Here is a 17,908-nt window from a genome sequence, read left to right on the forward strand (position 1 = left end):
CTTCAGTGGTGATGTGATAACCATAATAAAAATCAGGTGTGTTCCTCACCCTAGTGGAACGTCTTGGAGGTACAGACTCATCTATCGGATCAACGGGAGTTTCCTCCTCAGGATGGTCGATAGCATTTGAGGTTCCTTCACCACTTGACTCTTGAAGCTCTTCAAGGTCAATTTGCCTCCCACTGTCCCCTTGGCTTATGAATTCTCTCTCACGAAAGACTCCTCTTCTTGCTACAAAAACCACATTATCATTGGGTCTGTAGAAGAGGTAACCAAAGGATCTCTGTGGGTAGCCGATGAAAATACACCTCTCACTTCGAGGTTCAAGCTTATCATGAGTCTCACGCCTCACAAAAGCTTCACAACCCCAAATCTTGATGTGGTCCAAATTGGGAACTTTCCCAGTCCACATCTCGTGAGGTGTTTTGGCAACCTTTTTAGTAGGGACTAGATTAAGGATATGGGCGGCAGTCTCTAAGGCATACCCCCAGAAAGAGATTGGTAACGAAGCTCGACTCATCATGGAACGAACCATATCCAACAAGGTTCGATTGCGCCTCTCAGCTACACCATTCAACTGTGGTGTTCTGGGAGGTGTCAATTGTGAGACAATCCCACATTCCTTAAGATAGTCAAGGAACTCAATGCTAAGATACTCTCCTCCCCGATCGGATCAGAGCATCTTGATGTTCCTGCCCAATTGATTCTCCACTTCCTGCTTAAACTCTTTGAACTTTTCAAAGGTTTCTGACTTATGCTTGATCAAGTAAATATATCCATATCTACTGTAATCATCAGTAAAAGTCACATAATAGCGATTAGCATCCCTTGTAGCAACTCTGAAGGGCCCACACACATCCGTGTGTACAAGGTCCAACAAACCTTCACCCCTATCACAAGTACCTGTGAAGGGTGACTTTGTCATTTTTCCAAGTAAACAAGACTCGCAACTATCATCTGACTTGAGGTCAAATGATTCCAAGACTCCAGCCTTTTGGAGTTGGCCTATGCGCTTCTTGTTAACATGTCCAAGACGACAATGCCACAAGGATGCTTTATCCAAGCTATCTGAAGAATCAATATACAACACATTATTTCCTAGATTGTCTACAACATTCACGGCTTCATATACACCATCACAAGGTAATGCTTTAAAGTAAAATACATCATTGTAATAAACATTAATAGCACCATTTTTATTATCAAATGAAAATGAAAAACCTTGTTTGTACAAGCCATGAAAAGAAATAATATTTCTCGCCATTTCGGGCGAGTAACAACACTTATTCAAATCTAACATTAACCCATTATTAAGCAATAAAGAATAAACTCCTATCTTGGTAACAGGTGATGCTTTCCTGTTGCCCATGACTAAGTTTATCTTCCCGTGCTCCACTTGCTCACTTCTTCTTAGTGCCTGCAAATCAGTACAAATGTGAATACCACACCCTGTATCAAGCACCCAAGAATTAGCATTATATGAGTTGTTAGACAATATTGTGTAAATACCTGCATGGGTGGGTTTAACCTTCCCATCCTTTACATCTTGCAGATATTTAGGGCAGCTTCGCTTGAAGTGTCCCTTATCCTGGCAATAGAAGCACTGTGCTTCCTTTGGGTTTGAAGAAGGAGTAATGGGACCTTTCTTTGTCCCACTTGAAGAGGAACCATCAAGAGTCTTACCCTTGGTACCCTTCGAAGGGCTTTTCCTCTTCTTACCCTTTCCCTGCCCAATAGCCAGAACATGGGCTGTTGAAGGAGTAGAAGTAGCAACCGCTTTACCCTTAAGGCCATTTTCAGCTGTCCTTAAGAGTCCTTGAAGTTTGCTAAGTGTGACTTCCTCCTTGTTCATATGATAAGTCATACGAAACTGATCATAACTTGGAGGTAAGGAATGGAGAATGATGTCAATCGCCATTTCCTCAGGAAAGTCAACATTTAGCTTCAGCAACCGGTCAACGAACCTTTGCATCTTCTGCAAGTGACCGGTGATGGGTTCACCATCCTTCATCCTTGCGGTTATCATGGAGGAGATGATTTCATACCTCTCCTGACGCGCGCTCTGATGGTACCTTTCCTTCAGATCCAGGTGCATCTCATAGGGGTAGAAATCTTCATAGGATTTTTGAAGTTCAGGAGTCATGGTGGCCATCATGATGCATGCTACTTTAGTAGCATCCTTTTCATGTGCAACAAACTCCGCAAACTCTTCAGGAGTAGCAGTGGCTTCACTTACAACCTTAAGCTCCCTATCGAGGACATATTCTTTGTCCTCATAGCGGGTAATCATTCTGATGTTTCTGATCCACTCATTGAAATTGGATCCATCAAAGATGACCTTACCACACAAGTTCATAAGGGAAAAGGAGCCTGTTGGGTTTGAGCCAGAAGCATTGTTGGAAGACATCTGAAAGGAAAGAAAGACAAGTTTCATTAGATTATGAATCCTTAATAATTCACCCAAATGAAATATTAAGGCTAGGATCCAACAAACTATTTATAGTTGGAAGAGGGATGCCGTAATCCATACTATAAAATATTTGAAGGTAGGTAAATGACGATTTACCAATTTCCACCATAAGAACGAAATATTTTATTATTAGGTTTTATTGGTTTTGAAACTCCTAGATCTTTTGAGATACATTGAACTTTTCAATGGCATGTTTGAATCTCGATTGTGCCCTCTCAAGTTTGTGACTGGGATGCCGAGGATCACAAACAAGGTGTGAATAACCATACAAATTGACTTGGTACCCTCAACAATATTACCTAATCGATGTGCCGGTTAACCACACACGCTCCACCGATCTATAATAAGGTCAAGTTACCCTTTGCCACTCTTACTAGTCCATGTTAGTGTGCCGGTTAACCACACACGCTCCACTAACGACTTGGTAAGGTACAGAGTGTAATTTTATGGGCTAGCACCAATTACACATTTTCCTAAAGTAACTAAGATTGGGAATTTATAATGTATAGTTACTTTATAATTCATTATACTTTTAACAAGTATTTAAAGTCGTATCCTACCCGTTCGGCTAACGACCCTCCACCGATCAAGGAAGCGGTGGGTGAGAGTGGACACCCATTAAGTCACCATTTTATAGGCAACAACCTTATACCCCCCTTATAGACCGGCTTCGTGAATGAGGCCTACTAACGGTAAGAATGACATATTCTTATACATATCTATATAATAGAATTATAATAATAGTATAAGTGTTGATTTTTAAACCTTTTAAAAATCTAAGATTTAATTTGGAATTAAAGTATTAAAGTGTAAGACTTTTCAAATTCCAAAACTTGAGGGCAAGAATTGAAACTATTCCAAGTCTCTTCAATTTGTAACTTATGAGTTTTAATGGTTCATAAAAATGAAGACTCTTCATTTTATGAAACCTCTTTATTTCTTTAATCATAATTAAAAGAAGTGACTCTTGGTTATCCATAACTTGAGGACAAGTTATGGACACCATCATAGCCATTAAGATCATGAATTAAACATACATGGAGGTTACATATAATTCCTATGATCTTCTAAAAACTCATAAGAACACAAATTCATGTCAAGCAATTTCAAGAAATCATATAAACATATACAATACTTGAAAATTGATAAAAGTCATGTAAAATGGGTTAACATAATCATTATCATTTTGAAAAACAGATTTTAAAGTCCAAAACAGATTGGGATAATGATCTTAATCCATTTCCAGCAACAAAACTCGAAAAAAACTGCCCAGCACGCTCCTACTCGCCGAGTGCATTATTCTACTCGTCGAGTAGGATGAATTTGTTCATGGACTCGGCGAGTCCAGTCGTCAGAATGCAGAATTTTCGATTTTTAAGCAGTTTTGCATCAAGTATACAGAAAACAATCCTAGGCTCTGATACCACTGATGGGTTTTTGAGCATTCTAACACTTCCTAAGTGTACATGCAACCCTAATAACCTTGAATCTATGTTTTCTCTATATACATGCAAATTTCTTTTTCAAGGTTATTTCCTAACTAGCATGGCATGGGGATTACATAAAACATAAAAACTAGTAGAAATACATACCTTGTTGTTGCTTGGATTCCTTCAAGACTTTGTGAGCCTAGCACCCCAAATGTTGTGCCTCAAATGCTTCACACAACACCACAAGACTTGGAATAACTTGAGAGAATGTCACTTAGCCTCAAAATCGATTATGCCCTCTCTAGTAACACTAGGTCCACTAGGTCATCATTTTGCTAGCCATAGGGTTTCTTTTATAGTGTTGTCACAATTAGGGTTTACATACGAATGCCCTTAATTGTCATGACTCTTGATTTCCCATGACCCATGGGTTTGTAACTCCCATGGACTATCCATGGAGCACCATATGGTTATAACCAAACCCATAAACCATGGATCATTAATCCACCATAAAAGAATTGATGATTGTCATAATCAACCCTATATATTTAATTAGTCTCACTTTGATCACCAAATTAATACTAGATTAATACTTGATCAATACTAATTAAATAATACTATTATTAATATATTAGAACTTATAATATATTAATAATCATAAGTGCCTTATTCTCTCATTTAGTCTATCCAAGTATTGCAATGCCATGCAACCCAAATGGACCATGCCGGGTCGGGTCAAGTACATACCAAATAAAGTTATGGACTTAGACACTATATCCAACACTTACTTCCTGTTCCTTGTTTGGTTGTGGACTTAGGGTATCAAGGTTATTTGTCCGAAGGTCGTTTAAATCCAAGTTATATATCCTATATATGTGTATAGATATAAAAGGTTACTTCTTTCATTCAGTTCAATGCCTTTGGGTAGCAAAGGTATACAAACATGTTCATATACACAAACAACATTACTAGTAAACTATAATAGGTATAGTTTAGGAAGATACTATTACTAGAACAATGAAACATACAATGAGTCAGTTCATTCATGAGTAATACATAGTGATGAGAAACAAACATAATAAATAGTGATGAGAAACAAACATAATACATAGTGATGAGAAACAAACATAATACATAGTGATGAGAAAAAAACATAATACATAGTGATGAGAAAGAAACATAACACATAGTGATGAGAAACAAACATAATACACAGTGATGAGAAACAAAACATACAGGCTAGACAGAGAAAGAACACACAATACAGGTAGCACATATATATACATATACATATACATTACATACATTTATGTGAGCCACTTAACGGGGGCATGGCACTACCTGTCATGACCCGTTTTGTATCCAGAATCTCCTTAAGTGGAGAGCGTATGAGTTTGTGTATAGATCTATACTGGATTGACTATCCTACACCTTGATGCTCGCTACAGTGGGACTTGCAAATCTACGGGTGCCAAACATCATTTCTTACGACGTCTTACATCGTCGTTTTACTATAGAGTCGGTAGCAGCATACAGGCCGATCACATGGTACTTTAAATAACAAATAGTTTAAAGTAATTAGTACAGCAGTAGTTACTTAATACAACACAACAGTACTATTTCATTTTCCCTTTACATTTACTTTGTTATATTCACACAATAAACAATAATGTAAGAACTATATTTTTGGTAAATGATAGTTAGATTTGGAAAATACACACTCTTACAAGAGACACACACACATATACTAGATGCCTTAGTAGAAGGCTACTTTGAGTAGGAAACATAGGGTTTTCTAGGAGAGTTCAAACAATTACAAACTTTTACAAACTTATACAATTACAGACTTACAAACACTTTCATACAAACACAGACATTAATATACTTATGATCTCACCAGCTTTAAAGCTGATAAACTCTTTCAAAATAACTTGTATTCTCAGGTCACCAGTAGACAGGTACCGGTGCCAGGTTTTGAGAAGATGGAGCTCGTTCAAGACTCATCTTTTATTTTGATGTATATTTTTGGTGTCTATATAACTTGACAGAACACACTTGAATGAAATTATATTATTAATGCAATGGATGATGTTGTTGCTTGTTTACTACTTTGCATTGTTGTGATACTGAACATGACGTCCTCCGCCCCCGAACGTTTCCGCCGTTCCGGTTTTGGGGTGTGACAGATTGGTATCAGAGCATTATTTATAGTGAATCGAGTGTATCAACCCATAAAAGATATACGAACTATAAACACAACAGGATTAAAATACTCTGATAAAGAGTTTATACTTTTAAATAATAAAATATTTAACTAAGTATACATACCTGCATTCATACTAAAATCAGTATCACTAGGACAGAACAAAAGTATTACGATTGTTGGACAGCACAAGTAGACTTAGAGACATATGGTCAACCCTGGGAAGATGTAGCCTAATCAACTACATTATCCGAGGAGTGATTAGCATGTGCCTAAGTATGGTTGTGAGGTTGCAACAAGTCTAAAAACTTACCAACACTACTACAACAAGAACAGTAGAACAGAACATAAACTTAAAATACTATAGGAGTATTTTGTGATACTTTAATTACTTATCTGAGAACTAAAGGTCTTTATTAGTATGTCAATAGTTGCTGAGTGGATACACTAAGGTTACATGTGTCTAGGATATCATAGACTTAGAATCTGTGATCTTTTCTTTACTTCCTGTTCCTTGTTTTGTTGTGGGCTTAGAGTTAGGGTCACTTATTCGAAGGTCTATCCTGTCTTGGTTACATATGACTGGTATGCACTACGTAAATGTTGAAGTAACTAATAAAGATTATCTGATAATTATCTAATTAGTTCGTCTATTTAGTTATTTCTTTATCCCTTTTCTCGCGTAGATTTCATGGCTGGATTCCATATCCCCGGAGACCCGTACTACCCCAACCACGGCAATGCAGGATGGCTGGGAGAAGAGCCAGAAGATGATCACCCAATCCCATTGGATGATCACGAAGCTGAAGGCTTTTCTGATGGTTCTGAATCAGAGCCAGAAGTCAACAACCTACCCCCAGCTGCTCAAGACCCAAACCATCGTCCAACATTTCAAGGACCCACACCTCTGTGGGCCACAAACTTGAATAGATGGAGTCAGGAACAGGGTCAGCTCATTCCCTACAATGGGGACAGAAGTTTCTACAACCTCACCGAGGGAGGTTCAGCTGACAGGGTCCTACCCATCATGGTTCGTAGGATTTCCCGGAACATAGAGAATGGTCGAGCAGCTATCGACCGAGTCGTGGAGATTGACGCCAACTCTGGCGTTAACACCGTCCGCATTCGCCAACTGGAAACTGCTCATGAAAGGACTCAGGTCCGCAATGCAGTTCTGCAGAGGGAACTTGCTGAAACCCAAGCTGAAGTCAGGGAACTTCGAGCTCAGCAAGCAAGATCTGATAGGCGCGTGAGGGACATAGAATGTCTTTTGTCGGAATTAAGAACTCACTCTGGTAGTTCTCATCGCCGTTAGATTCTCATCAACTTATCTTTTGGATATATCGTAGTTTGTGTAAAAACGCTAGTCTAATTTTCTATCCCTGTAAATCTTAGGCCTGTTAGGTCGTGATTAGGTCGTAGTTCTATCAAAAATTTTCCATCTTGGTTGATGTAAGACCTACTTCTAGGTCATTTTTCCCGAACTCATTACATCTATAATTCCAGTATCATTGACAGACATCTAATCTTATGGAAATCAATATCCAAATGCTATCATCTGTTAGTTCTAGATCTACATTCAATCGAGCTATTCATTCGTGCTGTTGGACTATGGAGAGTTAGTCCATGAGTCATTCTCATCAATTTTCCTATTAATATCTTCATCTTTGTAAACTTATAGTTGAAAGATGCCTCCTCGTAAATCGACAAGACGCGATCCTCCCGCACCGACACCACCTGCTCCTCAATTCGATACGACAGCTTTAAATGCTGCAGTAGCTGCGGCTGTGGCAAACGCCATGGCTCAATATCATTCGTCCGGTTCTACTGGAGGAGGAACTCCCGTTCACTCTACTCCCGTTGAAACCCTTGTACGCTCGAGAAAGTGCTCCTTCATGGACTTCACAAACTGCAAGCCATTGTCCTTTAAGGGTACTGGCGGAGTCATTGCCCTCTCGCAATGGTTCGAAAAGACAGAGTCGGTCTTTGAGATATGCTCATGCCCGAAGGGAAGCAAGGTCAAGTTTGCTGCTTGCACCTTCGAGTCAAAAGCCCTGACATGGTGGAATAGCCATGTCAAGTCACTATCTCTTATAGTGGCAAATTCTATGGGCTGGGAAGCTCTGAGAGAGCTAATGGTTGAGGAGTACTGCCCGAGGGGCGAAATCCAAAAGCTGGAGGAAGAACTGTGGAGCCTAACCATGAAGGGCTCCAACATAGTCTCCTATACCGCCAGGTTCTGTGAACTGGTGGCTCTCTGTCCCAACATGGTTCACACAGAGGGAAAGAAGATCGAAAGGTACATATGGGGGCTGGTGCCTCCATACCAGGGCAATGTTTTGGCTTCAAACCCCACTACATTCGATAGTGCCAAGCGATTGGCATAGCGGCTTATAGACCATGGGATTCATACCCCGGCCGCAACAACAACCCTGGCCATCTCAGAACCCGCCAGAACCGCTGATTCCAAGCAGAAGTTTTGAGATGACAAGAGAAAGACAAAGGCTGCCAAAAAGCAGCAGGTCGTGGCAGTTCATGCTGCGATAACACCTGCCGCTGCTGCTCCGGTAAAGCAGTACGCTGGAAGTTTGCCCAAGTGCAACAAGTGCAACTTCCACCACGTAGGAGCCTGCCGGGAAATGCAGTGTTTGAACTGCAATAGGAAGGGGCACACTGCTCGTTTCTGCAAAGCTCTGGCGAGGCCAATCACCCAAGTCCCCGGCGCTGGTGTGAGCCAAACTTGCTACGGTTGTGGCGAGGTGGGCCACTACAAAAGGAACTGCCCGAAGGCAGGGAATGTCGGTGGAGTGGGAAGAGTTCTGGCCATAGGCCACGAGGAAGCGGTTGCCGACCCCACAGTGGTCACTGGTACGTTTCTCCTCGATAACTCTTATGCATGCATTCTGTTTGATAGTGGAGCGGATAGGAGTTTCGTGAACCAAAACTTTGCTCATTTACTTAAGCAAAAATCACGAGCACTTAAAGAACCGTTCACTGTAGAAATGGCTAATGGAAAGACAGAGAGCACTAGCAGTATATACATAGGGTGTACCCTAACTTTAGATAGCCATTCATTTTCAATCGATCTCATGCCGGTCTCAATTAAAAGTTTCGACGTCATTATCGGCATGGATTGGTTGAGTCTTCATCGTGCCGACATCATGTGTTACGAAAAGGCTGTACGCCTTAATCCGCTGTTTGGCAAAACTCTAGTAGTATATGGCGACAAACCCGGCACGAACCTTCGTATCATCTCGAGCATTCGAGCTCAGAAATTCTTGCGAAAGGAATGTCGCGCATTGCTTACTCATGTGGTCGATGTGAGTCAAGAAGCGAAAGACATTCATAGCATTCCAGTAGTACGCGACTTTCCCGACATCTTTTCAGAAGAACTCCCAGGATTACCTCCGCAATGTCAAGTCGAGTTCAGAATCGACTTAGTTCCAGGGGCTACCCCCGTAGCCAAATCGCCCTATCGTCTAGCACCTGCAGAGATGCAAGAACTGTCCTGTCAACTTAACGAACTGCTCAGCAAGGGCTTGATAAGACCAAGCTTCTCACCTTGGGGAGCTCCAGTCTTGTTCGTCAAGAAGAAGGACGGATCGTTTCGTATGTGCATCGACTACAGGGAGCTCAACGCACTGACCATCAAAAATCGTTATCCTTTGCCTCGGATTGACGATTTATTCGATCAAATTCAAGGGGAGAACTTCTTTTCAAAAATCGACTTAAGATCCGGATATCACCAACTACGAGTGCTAGGGGAGGATGTTCCGAAGACGACCTTCCGAACTCGTTATGGGTACTACGAATTCGTAGTGATGCCGTTCGGATTAACAAACGCGCCCGCAGTATTCATGGATTTAATGAATAGGGTGTGTCGTCCTTACTTGGATCAGTTCGTCATCGTCTTCATCGATGACATACTTATCTACTCTCGTAGTAAGGAGGAACATAGTCAACATCTGCGACTAGTCTTAGAAACATTACGTTCGGAGAAGCTCTATGCGAAATTCTCAAAGTGCGAATTTTGGATCCGAAGAGTCGAATTCTTAGCGCACATGGTTAGCGAAGAGGGAATACACGTGGACCCTTCCAAAATTAAAGCCATTGAGAGATGGTCAGCACCGAAGACGCCTACAGAAATTCGTTAATTTCTAGGCCTCGCTGGCTACTATCGCAGGTTCATTCAGAACTTCTCCCGCATTGCGAAACCTCTTACAACCTGACCCAGAAGGGCATGGCCTTCGACTGGGAAGAGAAGCAGGAGAGAGCGTTCCAAACGCTCAAGCGAGCCTTGTGCACCGCACCAATACTATCCCTCCCCGAAGGGATAGAAGACTTCGTCGTCTATGATGGGTTATTGGCCCTACAACATTCCTATGGTGTACATGCAAACCCTAAAGCTTTGGATCTAGTTTGTCTAATGAACATGCAATAATCATCCAAAGCCATAAACCCTAGATCTAGCATGTGATAATCAATATTACTATAAGAATAAGGTTTAGATCGTACCTTGATTGTTATGTAGTAATAACAATCTATTTCTTCTAGTAATTGGCTTCTAAAAGCTTAGAGTCACAAATGTCACTCCTCTAATGGCTCACAAACACCAAGAGCAAGAGGATGAAGAAGGAGAAGTGGAGAGGCACTCAAAACCGTCTAGAAACCCTAAGGAATAAGATGGCCACGTTTTTGGTGGCCTAGGGGTCCTTAAATAGTGAGGCTATTAGGGTTATCTAACAAGGAAACCCTAATTTGACTGCTTAGGCCCTAAGCAACCCATGGACTCCTCCTTTAGAAGCCTTGGACGATTTCTAATGGGTTTCCCCATAGAATTCGTCCACTCATGTAATAAGGAGTCCAATAGCCCAATATTCAACTATCACACAACTGACAGTTCTAGTCCCCTAAGTTTAATTAATCTCTTTTAGCCACAAAATTAATTCTTAATTAATTATTGACCAATATTAATTAAACAATATGATTTCTCCTTTAATATATTATTCATATAATATATTAATAAATCATAATTAATCCTCTCTCTCCATAATTCATCGTATCAAATTGCTTTGGTGAAGGCAACCCAAAAGGACCATGCACCATTGGGTCAAGTACATACCATAATAGTTATGGACTTAGACACTAATCCAACAGTCTCCTACTTGGATAAGTCTAATAACTATTATGTGTATGACTTCAGATCCTGATATGCAATCGTAGCTTTCAAAAAACCACTGTCAACTCTGATCTTATCAGAAATACGTCCTTTAGACAAGGGATCATATATTCCTCCATTCTAGATCTCATATAGACGTGAGACATGGATTGAAATCATTCTCTCAGTCTATGTGCTATTTCCTGATTTCTGATTTATGACGACTGACTAATTGAACAAATCAAATTAGCCCTAGCCCGGCCGAGCACTTTCCTTTGTCATCACTAAATCATCGAGGGGCCCACAGATATCGCTTTTATCCCACATTGGGTAAAAGGAACGGATAAACTTCGACTCAATGCTCGCTTGTACTTACTCTCCGAATCACACACAACAATACGTTTTATAACACCAAGTTACTGGTGTGTTTACATATTATCAATGTATAATCGACTCGCAAGATACAACTCACACATCTTGGTTTCAAGAATATAAGATACTATCGTCTCACCAATCACTCGTGATAAAATCCATGAAGTGATCAAAGTGAGCGTGGGTTTAATCCAATACTCAAATCATATTCGTAAGCACTCATGAACGTTGTAGCAAACTTTTGCTATGTCTAATACACTTTAGACAATCTACACACCAATTCATGACCATCTTCTTTCATACTTACTCCCAAAGTATGAGTCACTGTGGAACATTCAAATAATTCGATTATTCTCAAATAACTCAATTGTTTAGGAAGTCAAAAGATGCAAATGGAAACATAAGAATAATACTAATCTTATATGGCCCCAAACTTTGAGTATAAATAAAACACCTTTTATTTAATCACCATATTGATTACTCATTATTTGTTGTTTCGGTTAATCAACTTCTTACTTGAATTATAACGACAATTGTCCCATGCTCTTAGCATGCACACTATGTTTACTTATGGTCCTTACTCTGTGAAATAGTATAATTGAATAAAATTTTCAATCACACTTATTTTATAATTCCCAATCCTAACCACAAGTGTAAGAACACCAAATTCTTGCCACTTATAGAATATGTTAGATTCTAACACTTTATGCAATGGTCCTTTCGTAATGTCATGGCACAAAAAACACCAAGACTCGGCGAATGAAATTACAAAGTCTTCTATTGGAGATTGTTGCAAGACAATTCCATAGTGATGAAGTCTCACATTCAAAGTACATTCCTTTGAATATCCTTCTTGCATAAAAGTTTCTAATCTAGACATAGATCCTTAACGTCCAACTCCCAATAAGGAAACATTTCCATATTTGCCATATGACAACTCATTATTAATAGAATCATATCTAATAATAATAATGTCAATATGGTCCTTCCATTACTATACTTCCAACTGTTCACAAGCGACCAATCCTTGGCGAACCTTAGATTATCCTTGACAGTTGTTTAACTAATTCAGTCAAATCCGATTCTAGTCCTCTTTCCTTCTTATTTCCCTAGGCAATTGGAAAATTTTAGAACGGTCGAATATTACTACGACATAATACTTTACCAGTCTTTTGCTATAATATTTTTATTTGCCATGTTCTCACGATTCGAACTATGAAAAGGGATGCCGTAATCATAATCGAGTGTGAGAACGCAACAAATATTTCCATATATATATATATATATATATATATATATATATATATATATATATATATATATATATATATATATATATATATATATATATATAGAATTCTCTTACGTTGAATCCTTTCAACATAACATTCATATATCTTTTTGACTAAATTTGATTAAAATTTCTCGATCTAAACCTTTAGATTTGAAACGAAGTATAACATTCTCTCCCTTAATTATAGCAAAACAACTTTTCAACCTATGCAACTTTGCAAAGTGAAACTTTTGTTTTCTATAATTAATATTGCTAACTTGCAATAATAATCATGCTCCCACTAACATGATGATTATATCCATACTAGTATAACATTTATACTCCCACTAGCTTTGACACGTATTCAGAAAACAGTTGGACTTCTAAAAGACAATACTTATCGACTTTCCAAAGTTCATATTTCCAATACGTTATGCTTTGATAAGCTTTTATCTAAGCATCTCAAACTCATACACCTTACTTTAGACAACTCACATATATGTCTAACCAATTCTAGAACTTATAGCAATAAGTCTCGATTGTTCAAACTAATTGCCAAATCTCACAATTCGAACTATGAAAAGGGATGCCGTAATTATAATCGAATTTGAGAATGCAATTTACATAATCGCTATCTCCTTAAAATCTCTCTTAGTGAAAGCGTTTCCTCACAATCATTTTCATGAAGGAGAGAAACCTTATGACACTTAGATTTTATGGTGCATGTGTTCCTATCCATGCAAATTTGTCATAAGCATAATCGTAAGATAATGTTTGTGACAAATTCAACCTCTTATGGACAGAACTTGTTCATTCTTAATTTCTTGCCATCAAGGGTCCCACCATTGCTTCCAAGTTATTTAGCAGCTCACCTATGCCAGTCAATGTACTTTCATTGATCAAGGTGTTTTCCCTTATGCATTCAATTGAGAACTCGTAGAACTCATATGCATCATCACTCAACTGGATTGGCACAAAAATAAAATTTTTATCAACATGATAGGTTACAATCCTCAAGTCATGTGCTAGTGTTTAATAGGTTTACTTCTTGATTTGTTCTTGAAAGTTTCCAAGATCTTTAGACTCCCACTGACCTCTCGACATATAAGATTCTCTTGTCGAGAAACATTTCTTGACAAAACAAATATTCAAGAGTTAGTGTATGTCTTTATCAAGACAAACCTACACACAATTTGGTATTAGCTGGTCTTTGTTTTATCCAAGACATCACAACTTACCAAAATGTGCAAATGTAGAAAATTCCTACTTAAGATTATGTCACTCAATTCACAGTCTTGGAGTATGACTCTAAGACTTGATATTGGAACGAAGTATGATACATCTTATTGACTTAACCATTTCTACAATTCACCATTCCTCTTCTTAGCCAAACTAGTGCACTAAGGTATCCTTATAGGATGGATTGTAATATGGTTCCTACAATAACCAAGACGATCATAAAACACGATACAAAAGTACTCTCCCTTCTTCTTAGATTGGAGAAACTTTTATCTTTCAGCCTAATTGATTCTTCTTATTCGTCCTGCTATTCATTGAAATTTTTCAATGATTCAGAATTACACTTAATCTTGTAAGCATAATCACGTTTACTAGACTTTTAGTAAATCATGACGAATAAACTTATCGTTCTTTGTGGTGGACTTGACCAGTACACAACATTGTGTACCAGATCTCCTAGTCCTTCACTTGACTCACATACTTATGTGAACAAAGAAATAGTTTCAATTTCCCAAATACGAAGGTTTTCATTCATCACACAATACCAGTTGCATGATTCCAAGTTTCTGTCCAATTGAAACTTGGGTGATGAGAAACTTTCCTCATTTGGTAAACTTCTGACATTACCACAAATAACATAACTAAGAATCAAATCCATTCATAATATTGCTAACAATAGAACCACTCAAACACCAATTTTCATAAAATCCATCGCAAGGAAATATAAATAAGATAAATCAAAATTTATTTTATTGCGGAAAAATATTGTCCTTACAATGCGATTACAAATGAAAACTATGTAAATATTACTTAGCAATCTATCCTAACTCTAAAGTAGTAGCTTAAACAAACTGATCTTTGAATCATGGGATCAAGATCCATTTCTTCATGACCAGATTTAGCTCACTTCTTTCCTTTTAAGCTTCCTTTTTCTTTGATTCTACAAAACATCAAATGTAATCTTATCACATCATGTATTAAGAATCTAAAAGGAACTTAATAGAGTTAGATAGTGTATTTTACCTGATGCAGAGCCATACATCTTGACTCTCCCATCTCTTAGATCTCTCAGGTAGTCAGGGCAGCTTTGTAACCAATGCCCCCTCCTTTGGCAGTAGAAACATATGGATTCTTCTTGGAATGGTACACGGGACTATCTCAGACTCAGCCTTACTCTTGCGTAGAGAAAATTTTTCTGGACTTCCAATATTGCCATTGCCCATAGAGGGTTGGGATATTGATTTACCAGACAGATTTGCTGACCAGTGCGCCAAATCATTTCTGATTCAGGAGCAATAAGCAAATAAGTCAAATCAATAAGGGTCATGTCGTGGTCCATCATATAGTACTCTCTAACGAACTTACTATATGATTCGGGAAGTGACTGAAGAACCAAGTCAACAACCAACTTCCTTTAAACATCGACACCTAACATTCCCAAACTATCAATATGTTACCTTTTATTCAAGACATGAGCACATATAGACTTTCTATTTTCATGTCTTTTGCCAATAGGGCTTGAGTGACCTTGAACTTTTCAAGTCTTCGAACACGTGGGTCAGGGAGAATTATTGGAGGAGGTGGAGGAAGATAAGCATGATTTCTCTTTCCACAATCAAATCGTGGAACATCATCTTCATGTGGAAAACTTTTTCCAACGGATTTGGGAAGACCATAGTTGTCAGACTTTGACATCTATAAAACGGGAGAAATTCTAGTTAGTTGATTGAGTCCTTAATAAAACACCCAAATGAGATATTAAGGCTAGGACCCAACACAATATCCTACAAATTGGAAGAGGGATGCCGTAATCCAACTTGCAGAACATTTGAAGGTAGGTAAATGACGATTTACCAATTTCCACCATGAAAAAACGAAAAGAAGGTTAAGTTTTAAATGAATTGAAACTCCTAGATCTGTTGAGATTCATTGAACTTTTCAATGTCATGTTTAATCTCGATTATGCCCTTCATTTGTGACTGGGATGCTGAGGATCACAAATAAGGTGTGAATAACCATGCTAATGTATGTGGTGCCCTTAATGTTACAGTCACCTAATCGACGTGTCGGTTAACCACACACGCTCCATCGATCTATGACAAACATCAAGTCATCCTTCGCTACCAATGCCAAACCCAACTTAGTGTGCCGGTTAACCACACACGCTCCACTAATTGTCTCGACAAGGGTACAAAGTGTAATTCCCATGAATTGCATCGATTTCACTTTTCCTAAAGTAACTAAGATTTGGGAATTTTATAAAACATTTAGTTACTTTATTCATTATACTTTTAATGATGAGAGGGTTCGCCCTATCTTACCCTTTTGGCTAACGACCCTCCACTAGTCAAGAGTGTGGTGGGTAAGAGTGGATACCCATTCAATCGCCATTTTATAGGCAATTTCCTTAAACACCCCTTATAGACCAGCTTCGTGAATGAGGTGTTGGATTAATGTCTAAGTCCATAACTATAATTGGTAAGACTTGACCCGACCCGACATGGTCCATTTGGGTAGCATGGCATCATGCATTTGGATAGACTATATTGAGAGAAATAACACTTAAGGTTTGTTAATATATTATAAGTTCTAATATATTAATAAGATTATTTAATTAGTATTGATCAAGAATTAATCTAGAATTAATTAAGTGATCAAAAGAAGACTAATTAAATATATGGGTTGATTGTGTAAATCATCCATACTTATATAGTCGGCCAATGCTCCATGGATTATCTAGTTGGGCTAAAATCCATATGATGCTCCATGGATACTCCATGGTGTATTTGAACCCATGGATCCAAGGAAATGGAAAGCCATGACAATTAGGGTTTACCCTAATTGTAACAACTATATAAGATCATATTCTTTGACAAAATCGGTACTAAGTTATGAAGAGAGGGGCTAGCCGATTTTAGAAGTGTTCAAGTTTCTCTCAAGTTATTCCAAGTGTATTTGATGTTGTGTGAACAATTTGAGGTGTCACACTTGGGGCACTAGGCACTCAAGCTTCATGAAGACTTTCTACATCAAGAGGTATGTAACTCTAACTTGATATATTCATATGAATCAATGTTATTATGCTAGTTAGGATGAATACCTTGGAATATTCATATTTGCATGTATAATAGAGAAAACATAGATCCAAGGTATTTAGGGTTGCATATACACTTAGGAGTGTTAGAATGCTCAAAACCCAACAGTGGTATCAGAGCCTAGGCTTGTTTTCTTGTTATACTTGCAAAATTGGCTGAAAAATCGAGTTTTTATGTTGTCTGCTCAGTAGACTTGCCGAGTCCACTGATGGACTCGCCGACTCCAAGACAAAAAGCATCCAACTCGCCGAGTTGGTTCGTGCACTCGACGAGTTGGACCCCCTGACAGCATATATTCGACTGTTTTGGCTAGAATTGGACTAGGAACATTACCCTAAGCTGTTTTTGGACTTACAAACTTGTTTTTGATGAGGTAATGTTCATGCTAATCCAATTTCAAAGATAATTGTCGATAGACTCATGTTTTGTATTAGTTTAAGTGTTATGCTAATTACATGAAAAAGTTTGATTAGATTATCTTGTTCTTATGAGTTGCTTAGATTAATAGGAAGTGATGTGAAATTGTTGTTTTCAATCCAAATTAATCTAAAAGTTGACTCTAAAATGTGTTTTTGTAACTTGTCCTCAAGTTATATGAAAAGTCACATTTAAGTTTCATAAAACTCATAAAAGTTGGCAATGGTTACAAAAAATGAAGAGTCTTGTCC

Source organism: Lactuca virosa, chromosome 3 (genome assembly GCF_052849685.1).
Source record: "Lactuca virosa cultivar CGN04683 chromosome 3, Lactuca_virosa_CGN04683_v6, whole genome shotgun sequence".
Taxonomy (NCBI): domain Eukaryota; kingdom Viridiplantae; phylum Streptophyta; class Magnoliopsida; order Asterales; family Asteraceae; genus Lactuca; species Lactuca virosa.